General features: G+C 43.7%; 1 non-coding gene across 1 annotated transcript; it reads right to left on the bottom strand.

Annotated features, from left to right (window-relative positions):
• Positions 1-1,411: 1,411 nt before the first annotated feature.
• Positions 1,412-1,518, bottom strand: LOC121101485. Its single transcript, XR_005833476.1, has one exon. It is a non-coding gene; the product is annotated as a U6 spliceosomal RNA (small nuclear RNA).
• Between the last annotated feature and the right edge of the window lie 19,531 nt (positions 1,519-21,049).

Here is a 21,049-nt window from a genome sequence, read left to right as displayed (position 1 = left end):
TTGCAGAGTGGGAGCTGCTGCCTTTGTCACAGACAAAATTCCTTCACGCCTTGTTGTCCAAAATGAGAGTGCGCTGTATTTCATGACTCTGAACTGCTTTAATTATCTTAACATAGGTTTTTGCCTTTCTTCCCTAAGGTGCCAACTCACTTTTAGTCCTTCTCTGTTTTGTCTTATCTTTAAGCGCATTTATTCTTTACCCTTTCAATTTCTTCAGAGAATTTTTCTTTCAGACAGAACCTATGTGATTTAAAGGATTCGTGTTTCTCCTAAATTTTCTTCCAGATTACTGACATGTGCGGTCATTGGTTTCCGGTGGAGGCTTGGCCCCACAGGGCAAGGCTGGCTCCTTAGGTGAATGAATAGACTCCATTGTTCTGGAAGAAAGACTGTTTAACTTGAAATTATCTCCCTCGTACAGAAAAATAGTCAGGTAACTGGTGTCTCTGAATTCTATAATTGCATAGCAAATAGGCCTTCCGGTCCTGCACATGACTTATGTAACCTCGACTGCTCAGTTTAGAACCACGTGAATGGTTATGCAAGGTGTAGACCCCTGTCTCAGGGAATAAAGTTGAGCAAGACTTTTTGTCTTTTGAATGGCTTCAAGTCTGCTGCAGGGGAAGAAGGGAAGCTGAGGTCTGGACTGAGAGGCACCAGACTCTAGAACATTACAGACCCAGCCCTCCCGAAGCCGGCCAGGATCAGGTAACATGGTTGGGTTTGTGAGGCAAGGTAGTTGATGCTTGTGGCTTTTACACTGTGCTGTGTGTCCAGGCCTCTTTGGGGGAGGCCAGCTTGACTTGGAGGAGAAGTCTTCACTCAAAATCTCTGTACAATGGCTGCCCCAGCCTCGAATGCAGCCCCCAAAGTAGAGGAGCAGGCCTCTCTCATTCTCAGGGCAGAACCCGTTTTAAGACACTTGGTGACACGGACTCCCAAGGGCCCAAATCTCTGGAATTTTCCACTTTGTAGATGGGCTGCCCAGCATCAGCTTCCCCTCAGCGGCCGGAGAGCAGCTGGGCCAGCCCAAGCTGGAAGGGAGGGTGGCGCAGAAATGGGCCCTGTTCCCACTGACCTCAACCTTTCTTGCCGGACTTTTTCTTTAGTGCCGGAGGTTCTTGGTCACGCCGCTTCAAAAATGAAGAGGTGTAGACCAGACAGAGGGGTGGGCAGCAGAACAAAGTTTATTGAACGATAGTACAAAGCTCCTGAAGAAGGAGGGGACCCGAGAGGGTGGCCGCTGGAGTTCCTAAGTCTAGGTGTTTTTGTGGGCTTGTTGGAAGGAGCTGTTTTAATCTGATTAACCCTCCAGGCTCCTGTCATCCAATCAGGGTTTTGTCTGTTCACGTGGGTAAGGGTGGAGGGCTCCTTCCAGCGTGGGTATAAAATCCTTTTTTTTTTCCCCAGAAAAAATATGGAATGCTTCACGAATTTGCATGTCATCCTTGCACAGGGGCCACGCTGATCTTGTCGGTATCGTTCCAATGTTAGTATCTGGGCAACTGAAGCGAGCACGTAAAATCCTTTAAGGGTGGTTTCCTCTTGGAGTGGGGGCCCTTGTCCCTGCTGGCCTTTCCTCTGACTCTTCTCCACTACCTTGAGCTTTACTGAGGATCCTGGATGCACGAAAGGGAGGGGGCCCGGGGAGGGGAAGCCGGGATCTGTCCCCTTTGAGAACACTCTGGGGATGACTGGGGCACATTATACCCCAACTCATAGGGAAACACCCCAACTGCTCCATTAAATAGTACACATTGAGAGCGTGTAAAACAACTCTGTATTGTGACTTTTTTTTTTCTTTAAAGATTTTATTTATTTATCTGAGAGAGAGAAAGAGCACAAGCAGGGATAGTAGCAGGCAGAGGGAGAGGGAGAAGCAGGCTCCCCGCCGAGCAGGGAGCCCCATGCAGGGCTCGATCCCAGGACCCTGAGATCATGACCTGAGCTGAAGACAGATGCTTAACCGACAGAGCCACCCAGGCACCCCTCAAAGCAGAAACTTCTGAGAAATGAGGACTGTCATAAATCCCCTCTCCTGGGCAGGGTTAAATCCACGAGGAAGACAGAAAGTGGGCATCAAGTTGGGTCTGTAAACAAACCTTGGGAAAGATTTACCTTATCTGCCATTAGCTTTCCCCACATATTTACCTTATGTTCTAATGACCCCCTTTGAGTGACTTATCACTGGGTTTCTCCTATGTTGCACCTGTGAATAAACTGTTTCTCTCTTGTTAATCTACCTTTTATCAGTTGAAATTTTGAGGCCCCAGCTAGAGAACCTAGAAGCGTGGAAGAAATATGTGATAAAATATACGTAACATAAAATTTACCCTTTTAACCACTTTTAAGTGTACTGCTCTCTGGCATTAAGCTCATTCATTGTTGTGCACCCATCACCACCATCCGTCTCCAGAACTTTCTCAACTTCCCCAACAGAAACTCTGTCCCCATGAAACAGTAATTCCTCATCTCCCACCACTCCTCCCTCCCCCCACGGTCCCCCAGCCATGGCAACCACCATTCTAATTTCTGTCTGTATGAATTTGACTTCTCTAGGTACTTCAACTAACTGAAATCACAGTATTTGTCTCTTTGTGCCTCCAATATTTCTGGCCACCAATGTGTGGGTTTTTCCCACACCAACCAATTTTCTGATTCTCTAGACACAGCTGGGTGTCCTACAATTTAACTCAATTCTGACACTATCTACCTGGAGTTCGTCTCAGACCCCACTGGTTAAGGGCTCAGTCCCACCAGACTGCCCCTCCCTCCCCCACTCCAAAGCCAATTGCAAGTAAGTCCTGGTTGTCAGTGGGCTTCTGACCCACTGGCTGTAAATCGGGGTTCCCAGGATCCCCTCCTCGGATTTGGTAATCTTCTAGAGTGGCTGACAGAACGGAGGAAGATAGTTTACTAACTAGAATACCAGTTTATTATAAAAGGAGACAACTAGGGGCGTCTGGGTGGCTCAGTTGGTCAAGTGGCTGCCTTGGCTCAGGTCATGATCCTGGGGTTCTGGGATTGAGCCCCCCTCCCCCCCGCCAGGCTCCCTGCTCAACAAGGAGCCTGCTTCTCCCTCTGCCCCTCCTCCTGCTCGCTCTCTCTCTCAAATAAATAAATAAAATCTTAAAAAAAAAAGAGAGAGAACTCAGGAATAGCCAGGTGGAAGAGATGAGTAAGGCAAGGTATGGGGGAAGGGCTTGGAACAGCCACGCCCTCTCCAGGTGCTCCACCTGCTTGGCTCGTCCACAAGTCCACTAACCCAGAGGCTCCCCAAACTCCTTCAGGTAGGGTTTTTTTATGGAGGCTTCATTTCATAGGCATGATTGATTAAGTTACTGGCCATTGGTGATGGAACTCAATCTCCAGCCCCTCTCACCTCTCAGGGAGTGGGACTGAAAGTACCAACCCTCTAATCAGTGTTTGGTTTCCCTGACAACCAGCCCTCATCCTTAGGGGCTTTCCAAAAGCCACCTCATTAACATACCCTCAGGTGTGGTCGAAAGGCGCTTGCTAGGAAAACAACCTGAAAAGAACTGGTTAGGGGCATTTGGGGGGCTCAGTCGGTTACGTAGCTGCCTTTGGGGGGGCGCCTGGGTGGCTCAGTCGTTAAGCGTCTGCCTTCGGCTCAGGGCGTGATTCCAGGGTCCTGGGATGGAGCCCAACATTGGGCTCCTTACTCAGCGGGGAGCCTGCTTCTCCCTCTCCCTCTGCCTGCTGCTCCCCCTGCTTGTGCTTGCTCTCTCCCCCAACCCCGTGTCAAATAAATAATCTTAGAAAGAAAAAGAAAAGGACTTGTTATTAAAGACATTTTATCAGTCTCAGAGCTCCTGAGGGTTGCAGGAGCTCCGTGACAGAAAAGGCATGAAGAGCAAATATGTATTTCTCCTCCCTCCCTCCCTCCTTCCTTCCTTCCTTCCTTCCTTCCTTCCTTCCTCTTTCTCTCTCTCTCTTTTTCTTTCTTTCTTTAAGAGAGAGCGAGAACAGAAGCAGGGAGGCGGGGCAGAGGGAGAGGAAGAAGCAGGCTCCCCGCTGAGCAGGCTGCTGGCTGCAGGGCTTGGTCCAAGGACCCTGGGATCCTGACCTGAGCCGAAGGCAGATGCTTAATGACTGAGCCACCCAGGCGCCCCGAGAAGGAACAGTTTTTGAGTGCATTTATTTTCTTAATCTAAATCTTGACTTACATTCGGATGGATTTTATGTAGCTCATTTTTTTTAAAGGCTGAAAATTAAACCAACAGGATTCTTTTCGCCTTATCTCCTGAAGATTCATTTACATTTTACATGTAAATAGAGTAGCAAGTATATATACTTAGCAAATGCTGGTGATAGGTAGGAAAATAAAAGCTATTGTTATCATTAAGTGTGACTGAAGGATCTAATTCTGACCAAGAATTTATTCTACTATAGGTAATTATGTAATGTGTGCCGTTTTTAGCCCTTGAAGTTCAGTTATATTTTAAAATTGTGTGTTCTTGACCTGGGCAATTTTTTCTATATCTATCTATCTATCTATCTATCTATCTATCTATCTATCTATCTATCATCTATCTATATTTGCCAGAGAGAGAGAGAGAGAGCGCGAGCACGTGCACAAGCGGGGGAGGGGGGAACAGCAGAGGGAGACAGGAAGAGGGAGAAGCAGGCTCCCCACTGATCAAGGAGCCTGACGTGGCGCTTGATCCGGGGACCCTGGGATCATGACCTGAGCTGAAGGCAGATGCTTACCCAACTGAGTCACTCAGGCATCACAGGCCTGAGCAATTTTTTTAAAAAACAGGTCTCTTCTGGACAAGTTGATTTTTCTGCTACTCTCATCATTACATCCGTGCTCCGGGGTTTGGAGAGCACAGCATTCCACTCACTGCACCCAGAAGGGTTCTGGTGACCCCATTTCAACTTGCTCCGAGGCTAGCTGGCTACACAGTCTGTCTTCAGATGCGTCCAGCTTCTCGGTTCTGAATTTCAGCAAAGACGTCAGAAATGTGGATGTGGCGACCATTGCTTCCCTTTCTGTTGCCTGCTCTAAAATAGCGTCTAGGGTGGAGAGGGAGGCAGCCCATGTGGCAGGAAGTTCTGGGTCTTTGGGATTGATATCTGGGTTCAAATCTTATTTTTCTCCATTTTGGAGAATTCACTTCACCTTTCTCCAAACTTCTCTAAACGCTACTCTCTATAAAAAGATCATAATACAGACCTCATAGTAGTATTTCGAGGATTTAGTGAGATGATAAAAGGGTAATACAGTTACACATTCAAAGAAAGGTAGCTATTGTTTCTGAGTGAAAAATACCATGTTTTGCCAAAGAGTTGCCTTATATGATATGAGGTTTGGTCTGAAGCATAATTCTAGACCGATTCTAAGTTTCCCGGAAGGTTGGATTTTTGATACACTTTTCATGTGAAAATTGGTACTTCGTTTGCTGCTAGTTGCTAAGAAAGCTAACATCAGTGATGGTTTAGTAACCAGTTTTGCTTTCTCAAGGCTGATTTTTGAAATTCACAAAACCTCTGTTCATCTGTATATTGTTCTAAGAGCAGTACTTTTTTAAAATGCTTTTTCTTTGGGGCGCCTGGGTGGGTCAGTTGAAGCATCCAGACTCTTGATGTTGGCTCAGGTCATGATCTCGGGGTCCTGGGATCAAGCCTGCATCTGGCTCTGCACTCAGCGGGGAATCTGTTGAAGGATTCCCTCCCTCTCCCTCTGCCTCTCCCACTGTTGTCTCTCTCTCTCTCTCTCTCTCTCTCAAATAAAAATAAATCTTTTTTAAAAAGTTTTTTTTCCTGGGGGAAAAATATTTGTTTTGGTTTTCAATCACCTATAATTCTACAGTATAGAAATAATCACTGTTATTGATGTGGAAACAAAGGCAGACGGAAATGTGGTTAAATAAATGTCTTTATAACCTGCAGCCCATTGACAAATACTCTGAGACAGGCAGGGTATAATGTTCCTCCTGGATGCTCCAACGTGTCTAAGGTTAATGCTTTGCTAGAGAGAAAAACTATCTTAGCTTGACAAGAGCCAGGCCTCCAGCATCCAGTGAGTCTTTAGCATATGAAAATCCTTTTGGAACTTCCCCTGGCCTTTACTTTCCCCACCCCACCCCAAAGTATATAATCAGTTGCTCCTCGCAATCCCAGAGCAGCGGCTCTTCCTGCCCACAGGTTGTGTCCCCATGCTTTAATAAAACCAGCCTTTTGCACCGAAGTTGTCTAAAGAAGTCATTTTTGGCCATCAGCTCCTGACCCCAAAACCCAACAACAATGACACTCCAAAGCTACAGCATTATCATTATGGAATATTTTCTTCTGATGTTTCTTAGTTTCATGTGTTCTTGTACATATTTGATAAAATGGTTTCATGGCCTCTATTTTCTGTTGTCTTAGTTTGACTCCCCTGAAACTAAATGCTAGGACAAGAATTTGAATGCAAATAATATTTGGGAGGTGATCCCAGGAATCCCTAGTAATGGGGTGGTAGAGCATGCTTGCTCCCTCTGCCTCCGGACTCCATCCTAAATGAAGTTTCCTTCTATTAATTTTCACAGCAAATACCCCCTATTTAACTCACGCTTCAGAGAAACTATGAGGTTTGTGTCCCACAATGTCTCCTAAAGTTCCCCAGTGGGGTTATGCTCTGGCAGCTCATGCTGGAGACATGCTTAATCATGGATCCTTTACAGACTTTATTCCTTTTCCTGTGCCCATGCCCTCTCACTCCTTGTCAATGGCAGACCCACTAGGAAGAGACCCACCTTCCACTGGATGCTATTTTACGACTCCAACAAGAGGAAGGCTTTCCTCCTGCACTGGCAACAGCCCAGCCAATGAGAAGCTTCTACACTTCTCCCAGTCCACTCCAATGGACTTTCTCTTTCCAAAAGCTCCTCCCAACTCCCCGCCTTTCCTCTACAAAAGAACATTCCTCTCTTTTGTCCTGGGGACTTGCCTGTGGTTTTACTATAGGGTGTTTGTCCCCGCGTGTAGTTCTCTGCTCTTTCCTAATAAACCCATTTTTGCTGGTAGAATAATTGGCAATTTTCTTTTTAAGGTTAACATTACTTGATGGTCAGAGGTGGGATCCAGAGAAGACCCCCGACAACTTTGGAGGCTGGTAAGCAAACTGATGCCGGTGTCCACAGATCCACCTGGGCTCATGTTCTTCTGCCAGCCCTGGAGTTTCAAGCTCCCTGGATTTTGAGCTCCATTCTTTGTATCAGAGTGCTTCAAACTTTTTAATTTTTTTAAGATTATTTATTTGAGACAGAGAGAGAGAAAGCACAAGCAGGGGGAGGGGCAGAAGGAGAAGCAGACACCCCGCTGAGCAGGGAGCCCATTGCCAGGAGATCCCAGGACCCTGGGATCATGACCTGAGCCGAAGGCAGACGCTTAACCCACTGAACCACCCAGGCGCCCCAGAGCTCTTCAGAATTTATGCGAGATCTGTTTTAGGCTTTTTTCCTTAGACAGCACTTGTTTGCTCTTTGGTCTGACCCCTTTGCAATCGGATTGTTCCCTGCTGGAACTGCGCCAGTTTGAACTGTGTTGGCCTTTGGTTCAACTCTTTTTTGGGATCAGACTGTGCCTGTTGGGATGGTGTGAGCCTTTGTTACACTCTTTGCGATTGGACTATTTGTACTGAATCAGTACAGGACTTTGGTCTGATTCCTTCTGGAACCAGGCTGTACCTGTTGAAATTGTGCTGTATAGGAATGTTTCTCTTTACTCCAGAGAAAAACCTTTAAGAGATGGGATCCCAGTTGTCAAAACACTTAGAGCTCACCCTGGAATCTGTTGGTTTTATGTTTAAAAACTATGTCCATCCACATGCACATTTATAACTAAATAGACTGACTTAACCAGAAATAATTTAGAACTTCAATGGCCATTATGGGGAACTTTTTGATCTCAAACTTGTTTTACTCAAAATTAAAATGGAAGGCTGCAACTTCTAGGGGGAAAAGCTGGGATGCCTATTTTATTTTATTTATTTGACACACACATACACAGAGCACAAGCAGGGAGAGTGGCAGGAAGAGGGACAGGGAGAAGCAGGCCCCCCGCTGAGCAAGGAGACTGATGGGGCCTCAGTCCCAGGACCTTGGGATCATGACCTGAGCCAAAGGCAGCCGCTCAACCCACAGAGCCACCCAGGCGCCCTTGGGGTGCCTATTTTAAATGGTGCCTTGGGGCTTCCAAATGTTTTCAGGATTCTAAGTTTGTCTCTTTGCAAAATACTATTGCTAACTTATCTGAGACAGAACAATGAAAAGGAGTCACAGTGGTGTCTGAGGTCTCTTCCCCCCTCCCCTCCTCCTCTTCCTCTGCAGCCACTTTGCACTAGGCCTGCTCCTGCCATTTTCCTCTGTTCTCTCTTCTGAGCTTCCCTTTGCCTCTGTACCTCTCCCCTCCCCCCCTCTTCTTTTATATATATATATTTTTTAAAGATTTCATTTATTTATTTGTCATACAGAGAGAGACAGCACAAGCAGGGGTGTGGCAGGCAGAAGGAGAAGCAGGCTCCCCGTTGAGCAAGGAGCCCCGTGCGGGACTGATCCCAGAACCCCAGGATCGTGATCTGAGCCAAAGGCAAACATTTCACCAACTGAGCCACCCAGGTGTCCCTCTCTTTTGTCTGTTAAAACCCGCCTCTTTGAAGTTAAGTTTTCTGAGGATCTAAATAAACCCCACATTTGTTATGTTCCCTGGACTAAGACCAACTTAGGAGCCATAGTTAGAGAGTTTCCTAAAGTGACTGAGGACCCCCATAAGTTTGCTGAAGAATTTAGCATAGTTGTTCAAATTTAGCAACTGGTTTCTCAAGATTTATGTCGATTAGTCCACATGCTTGTTGGTGAGGGCCAGGCCAAACGCTTGATGAATCTAATCCAATGAGAACATCCCGAAAGGGATTTAGAGAAACACACCTAACTTTTGGCAAGATGCTAGAATACTTGCTGCAAATCTCCAGTGAGCAATTACAGTAGTTTTCCTAAGCCTGCTGCTTGGAAGAAAATTCAGGCTGGAACACAGAAGCCTGGTGAACCCACTCATGACTATTGCAATCAACTCCAAATTGTCTTTTAACAAAGTTCTGATCTTGGGGTGTCTGGGTGGCTCAGGTCCAACTCTTGATTTGGGCTCAGGTCATGATCTCAGGGTCATGGGATTGAGCCCTGCACCCTCGGATTAGAGTCTGGGATTCTCTCTCCCTCTCCCTCTGCTCTTCCCCCTACTTGCAGGCAGTCTCTCTCTCTCTCCCTCTCTCTCTTTCAAAATAATAAAATAAAATAAAATAAAATAAAATAAAATAAATAAAAATAAAATCTTGAAACAAAAACCAGAAAGTTCTGTTCTTCCTTTGAGATGTTGAATCCTCCAGGCAGCATTTAACCCTGTTTATTAATGGGCTAAACCCACATCTTTCTCCTTTAGTTAAAAGGACCAGGATGGGATTGGGCAACTGGTCACATCACTTTTAGTTAATTTGGCAAGCCCGCTCCCTCGCATCCAAATGAAAGAAAACATCTAGTTTCTGCTATTACTGGAAAGATCCAGGGCACTGGAAAAAAGACTTACAAATTTAAGCACCCCGGGCACCTTCAGCTTTCTGGTTAGTCTTTCCAGGGTCCTCTTAATTCCCAGTGTCAGGGTATCCAAGGAGCTACAGAGCCTCTTCCCAATCATCCCCTCTTAACAGGCCTCAAGAATTCCCTCCCGATTGGGAATAACTCGCAAGCTACGTTCCTGGTGCCTGACCCCACTGCTACAGAGCTACCCCTTCTTTCAGTACTAGAACAGCTCACACAGTGCGGGGCTCAAACCTCAACATGTTTCTGTCTGAACCTCTTCCCTTTAGGGGAGGCCCTTTGAGAGGTACACACTCTTATCCTTGTAGTTACCTCTGCCTCTATTCATTTTTGGGGCCAAGATTTCTTAGAAAAGAATCATGCTGGAATTTTCTTTCTCCCAAAAGGGGGAATCTTGCTAACATTTGACCATAATTATCAAAATAGCCGAGTAGGTAAATTAAATGGCCCCTTGACATCTTTTATTTGTTCCATTTTTTGATGGTTCTATCGCGGAGTCTGGAGACACGGATTGTTTGTTCTAGGGGCTCAGCTGCCGTCCTCATTATGGGCAACATCCTCAACTGATATTGGCGAAATCCCCAGTGCACCTCCCATCTAGATTCAAACAGATCCCTCAAAACCTCTTCCCGTAATGGATCAAAACTCTATAAATTAGCTTTTCAAAGCCCCAAGCCCATAATAGAAGGTTACAAAACTCGGCCCTCATTTTCCCTACACTAGTCCCTGTAATATCCCTATTTTACCTCTGAGAAAACCCGATGGCTGAGATTGGAGGTTTGTCCACAACCTCTGAGCAAAAAATGACATTATTATCCCTTGGCAGTCTGTTTGTTGTTCCTAGGCCCCCTGTGCTACTGACATCCAATCCCACCGAAAGCAAAGTTGTCATGATTTATACAGTGCATGTTAATATTCCAGCTGATAAAGATAGCCAATATTTTTTATTTGCTTTGGGAAGAACAGAAATACACCTGGGCAGTAATACCCTAGGGTTTCATAGAGAGTCCCTCTTTTCACACACCTTAAAAGCCGATTGGGATGATAGTTTTTGGCAGGCTCTACTTTGTTAAAATCAATAGATAATTTGCTTCTCTGCTCCCTTTCTCCAGCCTCATCACAGGAGACAGCATCTACCTGATAAAACTTTTGGCCTTGGGGCACCTGGGTGGCTCAGTCGGTTAAGCGTCTGCCTTCAGCTCAGGTCCCGATCCCAGGGTCCTTGGGATCGAGCCCCAAGTTCTGCTCCCTGCTCAATGGGGAGTCTGCTTCTCCCTCTGCCCCCCCCCCGCTTGCTTGTGCTCTCTCTCTCTCAAATAAATAAATAAAATCTTAAAAAAAAACCTTTTGGGCTTAAAGGGACATAAAGTTTTCAAAATAAAATTACAATTTGCTCAAACGGGTTTAATATTCACGGCCTCTGATCTCAGAACAAGGACTACATTTGGATCCAAGTTAACCCCCTCACGCTGACAGGTGACCTTCTGAATCCCTGGGACAGTTCATAGAAAACTCCTCTACCTCAATACAGATTTTTCATGGCTTACTGATGGTTCTCATTGAAAGGATGAAAATGGTAGGAGCACCTGGGTGGCTCAGTCCATTAAGTATCTGACTCTTTCTTGATGTTGGCTCAGGTCATGATCTCAGGGTCGTGAGATCAAGCCCTCTGTTTGGCTCTGTGCCCACTTCTGTGCCCACTGTGGAGCCTGCTTAAGATTCTTCCTCTCCCTCTGCCCCTGCCCCTCCCCCACCCCAGTTCTCACACTCCCTCTCTCTCTCAAAAAAAAAAAAAAAGGAAGAAAACGGTAAATACTGTAATGGCTAAGCTGTTGCAACTCCTTTTGAAGTTATTCAAACACCACCTTTACATTTGGCTATTTCAGCCCAAGAGGTGGAATTATATGCCCTTACTCAGCGGAGGGTGAAACCGCAGGCATTATACAGATGGTTGATATGCCCTTGACGTAGCTCATGACTTTGGATTATTATAGAAACAATGAGGTTTTCTTACTTCGGGGGGAAAAACATTAAAAATGGTCCCTATGTCCAGCATCTATGTTAGATGCCATGCTTCTGCTGGCTGCTCTGGCTGTTATTAAATTCCCTGGGCCTTCTAGACTCAATGTCCTGAAGGCTGAAGGAAACCATCTTACTGATAATTCCGCCCAAAACCCTGCTCTCAAGGAAATCAATAGCCAGAACTCTGTCATGGTCTGAAGGGATCTTCTCCCAAATGATAGTTTTGGAAAAATTGGTGAGATACCCAACAATTGGTCCCAGAGAGGGAAAAACAATATTGGAAATCTCATAACTGTTGGCCTGCTAAAAAGAGAACTCTCGTTGGACCAGATAACAATCTGTTCCCACCAGAAATTCCAAAATCACCACTAGTTACCACTGTACATGCATTAAACTGTTGGTCTACTGGCAAAATGATAGCATCCATGAATCAACATTGGTGGGGAAGTATTAATAAGGTCACAAAAAGTGCCCACCTTGCTTGTCCCACTTGGGAACTGTCCATACAAACTGTTTGGATTTCATACAACTTCTTCCTTTCATGGATAAATATGTTTTAGTCCATTGTTTGTATGCTTTCTCACTGGACCAAAGCTTTCTCTTACAGACAGGTCAATGCTTCTTCTGTTCAAAGGTTGTCCCTACTTGAAGAATCCCTCTCAAACTTCATAGTGATCAGGGAACCCATTTTATTGGTCACATGCTTCAACAAGTGTGCTGTTTGGCTGGTTTTACACTTCTTTTTTTCTTTCTCTTTTTTCTTTCTTTCTTTATTTTATTATTATTATTTTTTTTTTGGTTTTACACCATTTTCATGGTGCATATCATCCTCAATCCTCAGCGCTAGTCAAGCACACTAATGGCCCTATTGAGATTCAATTGGCAAAGTTCGTAGGCTGCAAAGTATGTTGGCTGAAACCGTTGCCATTGGTCCTTGTAAGTCTCAGATACCCCCTTGGGAACTCATAAACTCTCACCCATTGAGATAGTCATGGAATGTCCAATATACTTGGCGCCTGCTTCCTTTGATCTGATGTTGATGAAAGAGATATACTTTAATAGTGTAAAGGCTTAATTGCTTCTATTAAAACTAGCTGTACTTTGGGAGAGCAATCTTCACAGGGCACTCCTGGGAGACAGATGACCTCAAGCATCATACCTTGCAGCCTAGAGATTTCATCTATTAGAAGAAATCCCTCCAGAGAGACTCTTCAAACTCACTGGAAGGACCCTTTTTCAGGAACTGGTAACCAACCCTTGTGCTGCCAAACTCCAGCGTAGAGACTCTTGAATTCACATAAGGCATCTAAACAAAGCACCTAATCCTGACTGGACCAGCATGCCTTCGGCATCCGGAAAGTGAAGATGTACTGGAATTGAAGCAGATGACATCTGACAAGACCACATCCCCAAGATGTTCAGACCAGGCCTGTATACATTTGTCTCACTGTTGCTTCTCTCTCTCTCTCTTTTGGGAAGACAATGCCTCTGTCTGCATTTCCCAAGCCCTTGTGAAAGGGGGAAGACTTTTTTGATTATGGTCTTTTGGAAACAGCCTCCTCATGATCCTGGGACAAATTAATTTTTCACTTGCTTTTTCTGAAGGGTAAGAAGGTCGAGAATTTACAAAAGTCTTCTTTCATCTCAACTCATTTTTTTTTAAAAGATTTTATTTATTTATTTGACAGAGAGAGAGAGACAGCCAGTGAGAGAGGGAACACAAGCAGGGGGAGTGGGAGAGGAAGAAGCAGGCTCCCAGCGGAAGAGCCTGATATGGGGCTTGATCCCAGAACTCCGGGATCACGCCCTGAGCCGAAGGCAGACGCTTAATGACTGAGCCACACAGGCGCCCCATCTCAACTCATTTAAAAAAATTATTTATTTATTTATTTGAGAGAGAGAGAAATAGAGAACATGAGCAGGGGGAGAGGGAGAAGCAGACTCCCCGCTGAGCTCAACTCATTTAAAAAAATTATTTATTTATTTATTTGAGAGAGAGAGAAATAGAGAACATGAGCAGGGGGAGAGGGAGAAGCAGACTCCCCGCTGAGCAAGGAGCCCCACGCGGGGCTGGATCCCAGGACCCTGGGATCATGACCTGAACCGAAGGCAGATGCTTAACTGACTGAGCCACCCAGGTGCCCTGAACTATTTTTAAAAATATTTTATTCACTTATTTTGAGAGAGAGTGTGTATCCAAGCGGGGGTAGGGACAGAGGGAGAGGGAGAGAGAATCTTGAGCAAACTCCACACTGAGCACAGAGCTCAGCTCAGAACTCAATCTCATAACCCATGAGGTCATGACCTGAGCCGAAATCAAGAGTTGGATGCTCAACCGACTGAACCACCCAGGCGCCCCTCATTTGAACTATTAACTGACGTTGGATTCTTATCCAAATTCATGGTCTCTGAATTTGCAACCCTACAGGCTGTGTTATCAATAACATATTTGGTTCCAAACACTTATTTTGAGATAACAATACTGTTTTAAGACATCTTTGACATTTTAAGACATTCTGCCCTTTGCAAAAAGTTCATCAGCCACTGCTTCATATTTCTACCTGCACTGTTTCTTCCTAGATGGACTCGGTTAATTCCTTCAGTGTGTTCTTGCAATACTCACCATTTTGCCTCCACAGAGACTTCCGGGAGGCATGCATGACTATGGTTTGCCTTCATAAGGAGAACTTTTCTCCCCTGTCAGAATAAGTGCCGATAAATATTTCAGTTGGCTACTTTCAGACCTAGAGTCCTTAGAACCATCATACAATTTGGAATTAGGATACTTCTTCTGTTTTGATGTATAACAATTTAAGCTTTGTATTTTATTGCCTGTCAAACTTCTTTTAAAAAGCAATGTACCCTATAAGGTGATGCTGGCTCAACACTTTGAGATGATCTCTAACACTTATGACCTTGAGAAGATATAGATTTTACATGGAAAGTACCTAAGATTTTCTCTCTCCTAACCTTTCTTGTTACTCAAATGTGCCTTAAGTAATTTACAACAGCTTTGCACTTTCCTTCTGATATATGATAGGAAAACCAGGAAAAGTCTTTCCTGTCATGAATGGACAAAACCACTAAATGTAAAGAACTTGACTATTAATTAGTGAGTCTTTCAAGGAAATATTTTTATTAAAAGGAGGAAATGTGAAAATTAATTAAAGGAAATCTTGTTTAGAATGGAGTTGGAAGGCTGGCCCTGGGAGTGCCCATGCCCTCTCACTCCTTATCAATGGCAGAGCCAACAAGAAGAGACCCACCTTGCACTGGATACTACTTTACTACCCCTGCCGGAAGAAGGCAGGCTTTCCTCCTCCCCTGGCAACAGTCGAGCCAATGGGAGGCAGTCACAGCTCAGACAATCAGAAGCCACTCTGTGTGGGACTCCCAGTTCACACTAACAGACTTTTCCTTTGTATCAGCTCCTCTCAACTTCCTGTTTTCCTCTCTAAAAGACTGTCTTCTGCTTTGTTTTGGGAACTTGCCTGTGGTTTTGCTGTAGCTTGCTTGTGCTGGATTGTAACTTTCTGCTATTCCCAAATAAACTCCTCTTTGCTGGTGAAATAACTGGCAGTTTTGTTTTTGAGGTTAACTCCGTACACCAGCTCCTGTCCGTGTATTGACTGGAGGCTTCTGGGGAGGGGGCCAGAGGGAGACGTCCATCCTGGCCTGCCTCCCACTTGGGCAGAGCTGACCCCGGTGACAAAGAAAGGCCTTGGGCAGGGCTGCAGGAAGTCAGGGTCCTGCAAACTGGCAAGGGCCCAGGGCTGACGGGCAGGTGCAGGCAGTGCCTACCACAGCATCTTATTAAAGACTGGCTGCAGAAGAGTCTACACTGTGCATGAACACCTTCTCAAGGACCACACGCCTGTCGTTATTTCTTTTCTGTTCCTCCTCACAGCAAAGTTTCCCAAAGGAGTTGTGCGTAGTCACCGTCTCCACGCCTTCGCACGCCCTTCTCTCAGTACATTTTTATAGGGTTTCTATCTCCCTCTCTTTGAAAGGCTGCTTTAATTTATCAAAAAGCCTCACCTTGTCAAATCTCATCATGACTACTTTGTCTTCAATTTACTAGCTCTCAAAAGCATGGGTTCCAGACTTTCCTTCTAGAAATAGTTTCCTCATGTATGTGACCACATGTTTGCCCCCCTCAGTCTCCTTGGGTGGGTTCTCTGTCTAGAAATGTTGGAGGGCCTCAGAGCTCAGTCTTTGGTTTCTCTCTGTTAATTTTTTGGTTTGTTCCCATCTTATTTCTTTAACAAACATTCTTAAGAAAATCTAGGCAAATGTCAATGTTTTATATAATCTGCTTGGGATATATGTACATTTTTAAAGTAAAATTTTGCGGATTTTTTAGTATTCCTGAAATAGTTCATATTTAAAGAAGAGGAAACATTTCCAAATCGTTCAGGAACATTTATGAAGCCATTAGTAAACCAAAGCACATTATAATGACACTCACTTCTCCAGCTCTCATTCTTCAGGCAATTTCTTTATTTTTCTTTTTTAACGTTTTATTTATTTATTTGAGAGAGAGAGAGCGCGCAGAGGGAGGAGCAGAGAGAGAGGGACAAGCGGACTCCCTGCTGAGCCCAGGGCCTGATAGGACACAGGGCTGAGATCATGACCTGAGCCAAATCAAGAGTTGGACCTTCAACTGATGGAGCCCCCCAGGCGGCCCTCTTCAGACAATTTCAATCTCACAGAAGACAGCTGAGACCAAGAGGCATCTAAAATGCCAAAATTATATGCCCCAACTAATAATTATTCCTAGCAGAGATCCTCAGATCCTTACTTAAAGCCTAGTAAATCTTACCTTAAAAATAGTGAAAAGTGAAATATTATTAGAAAAAGGAGAAGAAGTAAAAATATAAGAAAAATGGACATGCAACTTTAAAGAGTTAAATGGCTCTTATTAAATATATGTTAAGTAAATCCATAAAACCCTATGCCTGTATTTCATTAGGCCTTAAAGGTACTGTACCAAATGGTGTAATAATACATGCTGGTAATGATACCAAATAATAGCATTTATTGGGGCACCTGGGTGGCTCAGTTGGTTCTGTCAGACTCTTGGTTTCAGCTCAGGTCATGATCTCAGGGTCGTAACACTGAGCTCCCATTGTGGAGTTGGCTTCGGGACTTTCTCCCTCTCCCTTTGCCCCTCCCCCCACTCTCTAAAATAAATAAATAAATCTTTAAAAAAATAAAAATAAAAAATAACATTTGTCATTTTGTTTCACATACCTTAAGACGAGAAGGGCATCAGTAATACATTTTAAAAAAATGCCCATTAAAATTAAGATTTTTTGTTTTAATATTGAAACATAATGGACTTCATTTTTGTTGCTCAGGTTATATTAAAAGCCTTACCCAGGAATGGGATAGACCGGTGATGGGTAGTAAGGAGGGCACGTATTGCATGGTGCACTGGGTGTTATACACAACTAATGAATCATCGAGCCTTACATCGGAAACCGGGGATGTACTGTATGGTGACTAACATAATATAATAAAAAATCATAAAAAAAAAAAAAAAAAAAAAAACCTTACCCAAAGGTGTGTCTCCACAGAAACCAGTGTAACTCTGTGAGGGTATGAAACATACATTCATTTTTTCCCCATATAACACATATATTTTTTACATATTTATTTTAATCCAACTTACATAAAAAAATTTACATGGTACTTACTGTGTTCCAGGCATTATTTTAAGTGCTTTATAAATATGAACCCATTTAATCCCCATCATTTTTTTAATTAAAGATTTTATTTATTTATGTGACAGACAGCCAGCGAGAGAGGGAACACAGCAGGCGAGTGAGAGAGGAAGAAGCAGGCTCCCAGCGGAGGAGCCCGATGTGGGACTCGATCCCGGAATGCCGGGATCACGCCCTGAGCCGAAGGCAGACGCTTTAACGACTGCGCTACCCAGGCGCCCCTTTATTTATTTATTTGACAGAGAGAGCACAAGCAGGGGAAGCTGCAGGCAGAGGGAGAAGCAGGCTCCCCAGTGAGCAAGGAGCCCAATGCCAGGCTTGATCCTGGGACCTGGGATCATGACCTGAGCCAAAGACAGACACTTAAGCGCTTAACCACTTAACCTACTGAGCCATCCAGGCAACCCCATACATTTTGTTTAGATGCAATTTGCTACTTTTATACATACAGCTTCCCCCAGAGTGCATTGAAAAAGTAGAGCAACCAAAGGGGATGAAGGAAGTCTCTTTCCAGGAAGCAAAAAAAAAAAAAAAGAATTAGAAAATTTCTATATGTACAGAAAGTACTTCAGCTTTTTTAAATCCCTGAATGTCCTTCAGTGTATCTGAATATGCAGAATGATGGAACATTAATAATATGGAATGCAAATTAATTTTATAAATGTATTTCTTCAAATTCTATTTCTCTTAGTTTAGCTGAAGCCACATTTAACAAACAGAAAAAAAAAATTTAATGGAGGAAAAAATGGACCCAATGATGTAATTTGCAAGGGTTACAAAGAAGATTATGATGATAACTTTGGTATTGTTTCATAAATTATTTTTCAAAAATTGACAGGAGGGAGACTATGTCTGACTTTCTAATTTTTGATTGAGTCAAAGAAAGTTCTATCTCTATCAGATGATGTATAAGCCTGTGAAATTCTCTAAGGGATCATTGAGTATTTTATTAATATGGACTATCAATCTGTAACTTTATTTATTTATTTGAGAGAGAGACAGAGATAGTGAGAGAGTACGAACTGGGAGGAGAGGGAGAAGCAGGCTACCTGCCGGGCAGGGAGCCCGACAGGGTGGATCCATCCCAAGACCCTGGGATCATGACCTGAGCACAAGGCAGACATTTAACCGACTGAGCCACCCAGGCACTCTTCAACCTATAACTTTAAAGAATCTCTCCATTTCCTATTCTATTATTACACTTCACCTTTTATTTATTTTTATTATTTTATTATTTTTAAAAATTTTTATTTATTTTTCAGAGAGAGAGAGCAAGAGAGAGAGAGAACACAAGCAGGTGGAGTGGCAGAGGCAGAGGGAGAAAGAGGCTCTCCGCCGAGCAGGGAGTCTGATGCGGGGCTCAATCTCAGGACTCTGGGATCATGACCTGAGCAAGGCAGACAACTCAGGTGCCCCAACACTTCACCTTTTAGATATATAATCTTCACCAGTATTTTACCAGTATTTCATAGACTTTTTTCTTTTTCTTTCTTTTTTTGAGGGAAAGGTACAGAGATTTCCCATATTCCCCTCCCCCCTTACACATACATAGCTTCCCCCATTATCAACATCTAGAGTGGTACATTTGTTAAGGTTGACAAACCGACACTGACACAGCATGATTACTCAAAGCGTGTAGTTGACATTCGAGTTCATTCCTGTTGTTATGCACTGTATGGGTTTGGACAATCGTGTAGTGACGTCTTCATCATTATGGTATCGTACAGAGCATTTCACCATGCTCCGCCTATTCACCCCTCCCCCACCTACACCCCTGCCAACCACTGATCTTTTTACTGTCTGCATACTTTTACCTTTCTGGGAATGTCATATATTAAAGCCATACAGTACGTAGCTTTTGCAAATTGACTTCTTTCACTTAGTAATAGTCATTTAATATTAAGTAGGTCATTTCAAGGCTTGGTAGCTCACTTCTTTTTAAATAATGTTCCATTGTCTGAATGTACCACAGTTTGCTTATCCATTCGCTGATGGAAGGACATCTTGGTTGCTTTCAAGTTTGGGCAATTATGAATAAAGATGCTATAAGTATTTCAAAGATTTTAAAAAATTCTCATCCTTCAGAATTAAACATATGCTCAACCAGTGTACTTCCAATATGCATTCAGACCAGACTGAAGAGGCAGCTCCCTTGGCCCACCTCATGATTTCTCCGTCCATGCTTTAATTGCATTATTGCTAGTTAATGTTAACATATTAATTTCCTCCATCTGCTATTTATTTATTTATTTTAAACAATGCAGGAAAATATAATAAAACACTCAAATGGATCTGCAAACAAGTTTTTTATTTGCAGCGCAGAGATAGTTGTTTTATAGAAACTGAACAAGCTGGTAGGCAGGGGTGGATGGCAACGTGCGATATTCAGCTGCTAGATGAAAGTCTAAATTTCAAATAAGAAAAGTGGTTTTAGGGGGCGCCTGGGTGGCTCAGTCAGTTAAGCATCCTACTTTTGATTTTGGCTTGGGTCATGGTCTCAGGGTATGAGATCAAGCCCCACACCGAGTTCCGCGCTCTTCAGGAAGTCTGCTTGAGATTCGTTCCCTCTCCCTCTCCTATTCACCTGTGTGCTCTCTCTCAAATAAATAAATGCATCTTAAAAAAAAAAAAAGATTTGAGGGTAGCAGAGTAAAGGTTAAGGTCCCATAGCACACACAGGTGAGTGTTAGAAAGAGCCTGCCCAGCTGTTTTGATTGACACGTAAAGACTTAGGTAGTCTGGCTGTTGAAAAATGAAAACTTGCACATGTGCACCCCAGTTGATGAAACATGTAGTAACTTTGGGTCCAGAATGTGGTCTCAGTTTAGAGAGAGTGTCCTCTCTTACTGGGTACCAGCAAGCTGTACCACATAGTTTGATTCTGAACTTTGTACAGACACCTGACATGAGTGAAATGTGTCCTTATAGACCAGCTTATCTGAAGAGGTAACATACCAGGCTTTCTTAGCAAAGCTACCAGCTTTGGGCTAAAGGCCAGCTGCCCTTTTTCACTTGCTTCTAATCCAAAACTACTACCTTATCTCGTTTCCTCCTTCTTGCAGACTGTGGTCAGTGGTAAAATAACCATTACCAGGAACAATCTAGTGAAATCCACTGTAGGAAGTAAAAAATAAATAAATAAATAAAATTAAAAATCGTCTTACTCACTAGAGCTCAGGCATAGTCAATTGTTAGGAACGCAGAATCTACAGTTGAATCAATAAAAGGTATTAGCATGAGTGTTGCAAAAATGAATCAATATCCAAGTCAATTAGCTGGCTGATCCTGAGTCCGTAGATGATAGACAGCACGTGATTACCACGAGCTGGAAGTGAAGGCAGAGAAATGGCAAGCGGAGTATAACGCCCTCTCTGCTTGAATCCCTTGCCACTTCTCTTTTGCTTTTATCACTACTCTTAAGATACGCCTTTTGTGAGTTCTGCTTCCATTTGTGGCCATCTGTGCAAAGCTCGCAATACCATTTATCTGTTCCCCTTGCACAACTGTCCCTTCATTTACTCCTTCCATGCTCTTCCTTTACGTAGATCTGAGTTTCTGACCTCCATTATTTTCCTTCTCTTGAAAGAACATCTTTTAACATTTTTTTGCAAGGCTGGTCTCCAGCAAAAAAGTTCCTCCCATTTTTGTTTGTCTGAGAATGTCTTTACTTCTTCACTTCTGAAGGATCATTTCACAGGGTACAGA

This window comes from Ursus maritimus, unplaced genomic scaffold (assembly GCF_017311325.1).
Source record: "Ursus maritimus isolate PB19 unplaced genomic scaffold, ASM1731132v1 scaffold_10, whole genome shotgun sequence".
Taxonomy (NCBI): Eukaryota; Metazoa; Chordata; class Mammalia; order Carnivora; family Ursidae; genus Ursus; species Ursus maritimus.
Note: the sequence above shows the minus strand (reverse complement) of the source record. Positions and strands in the feature narration are given on the sequence as shown.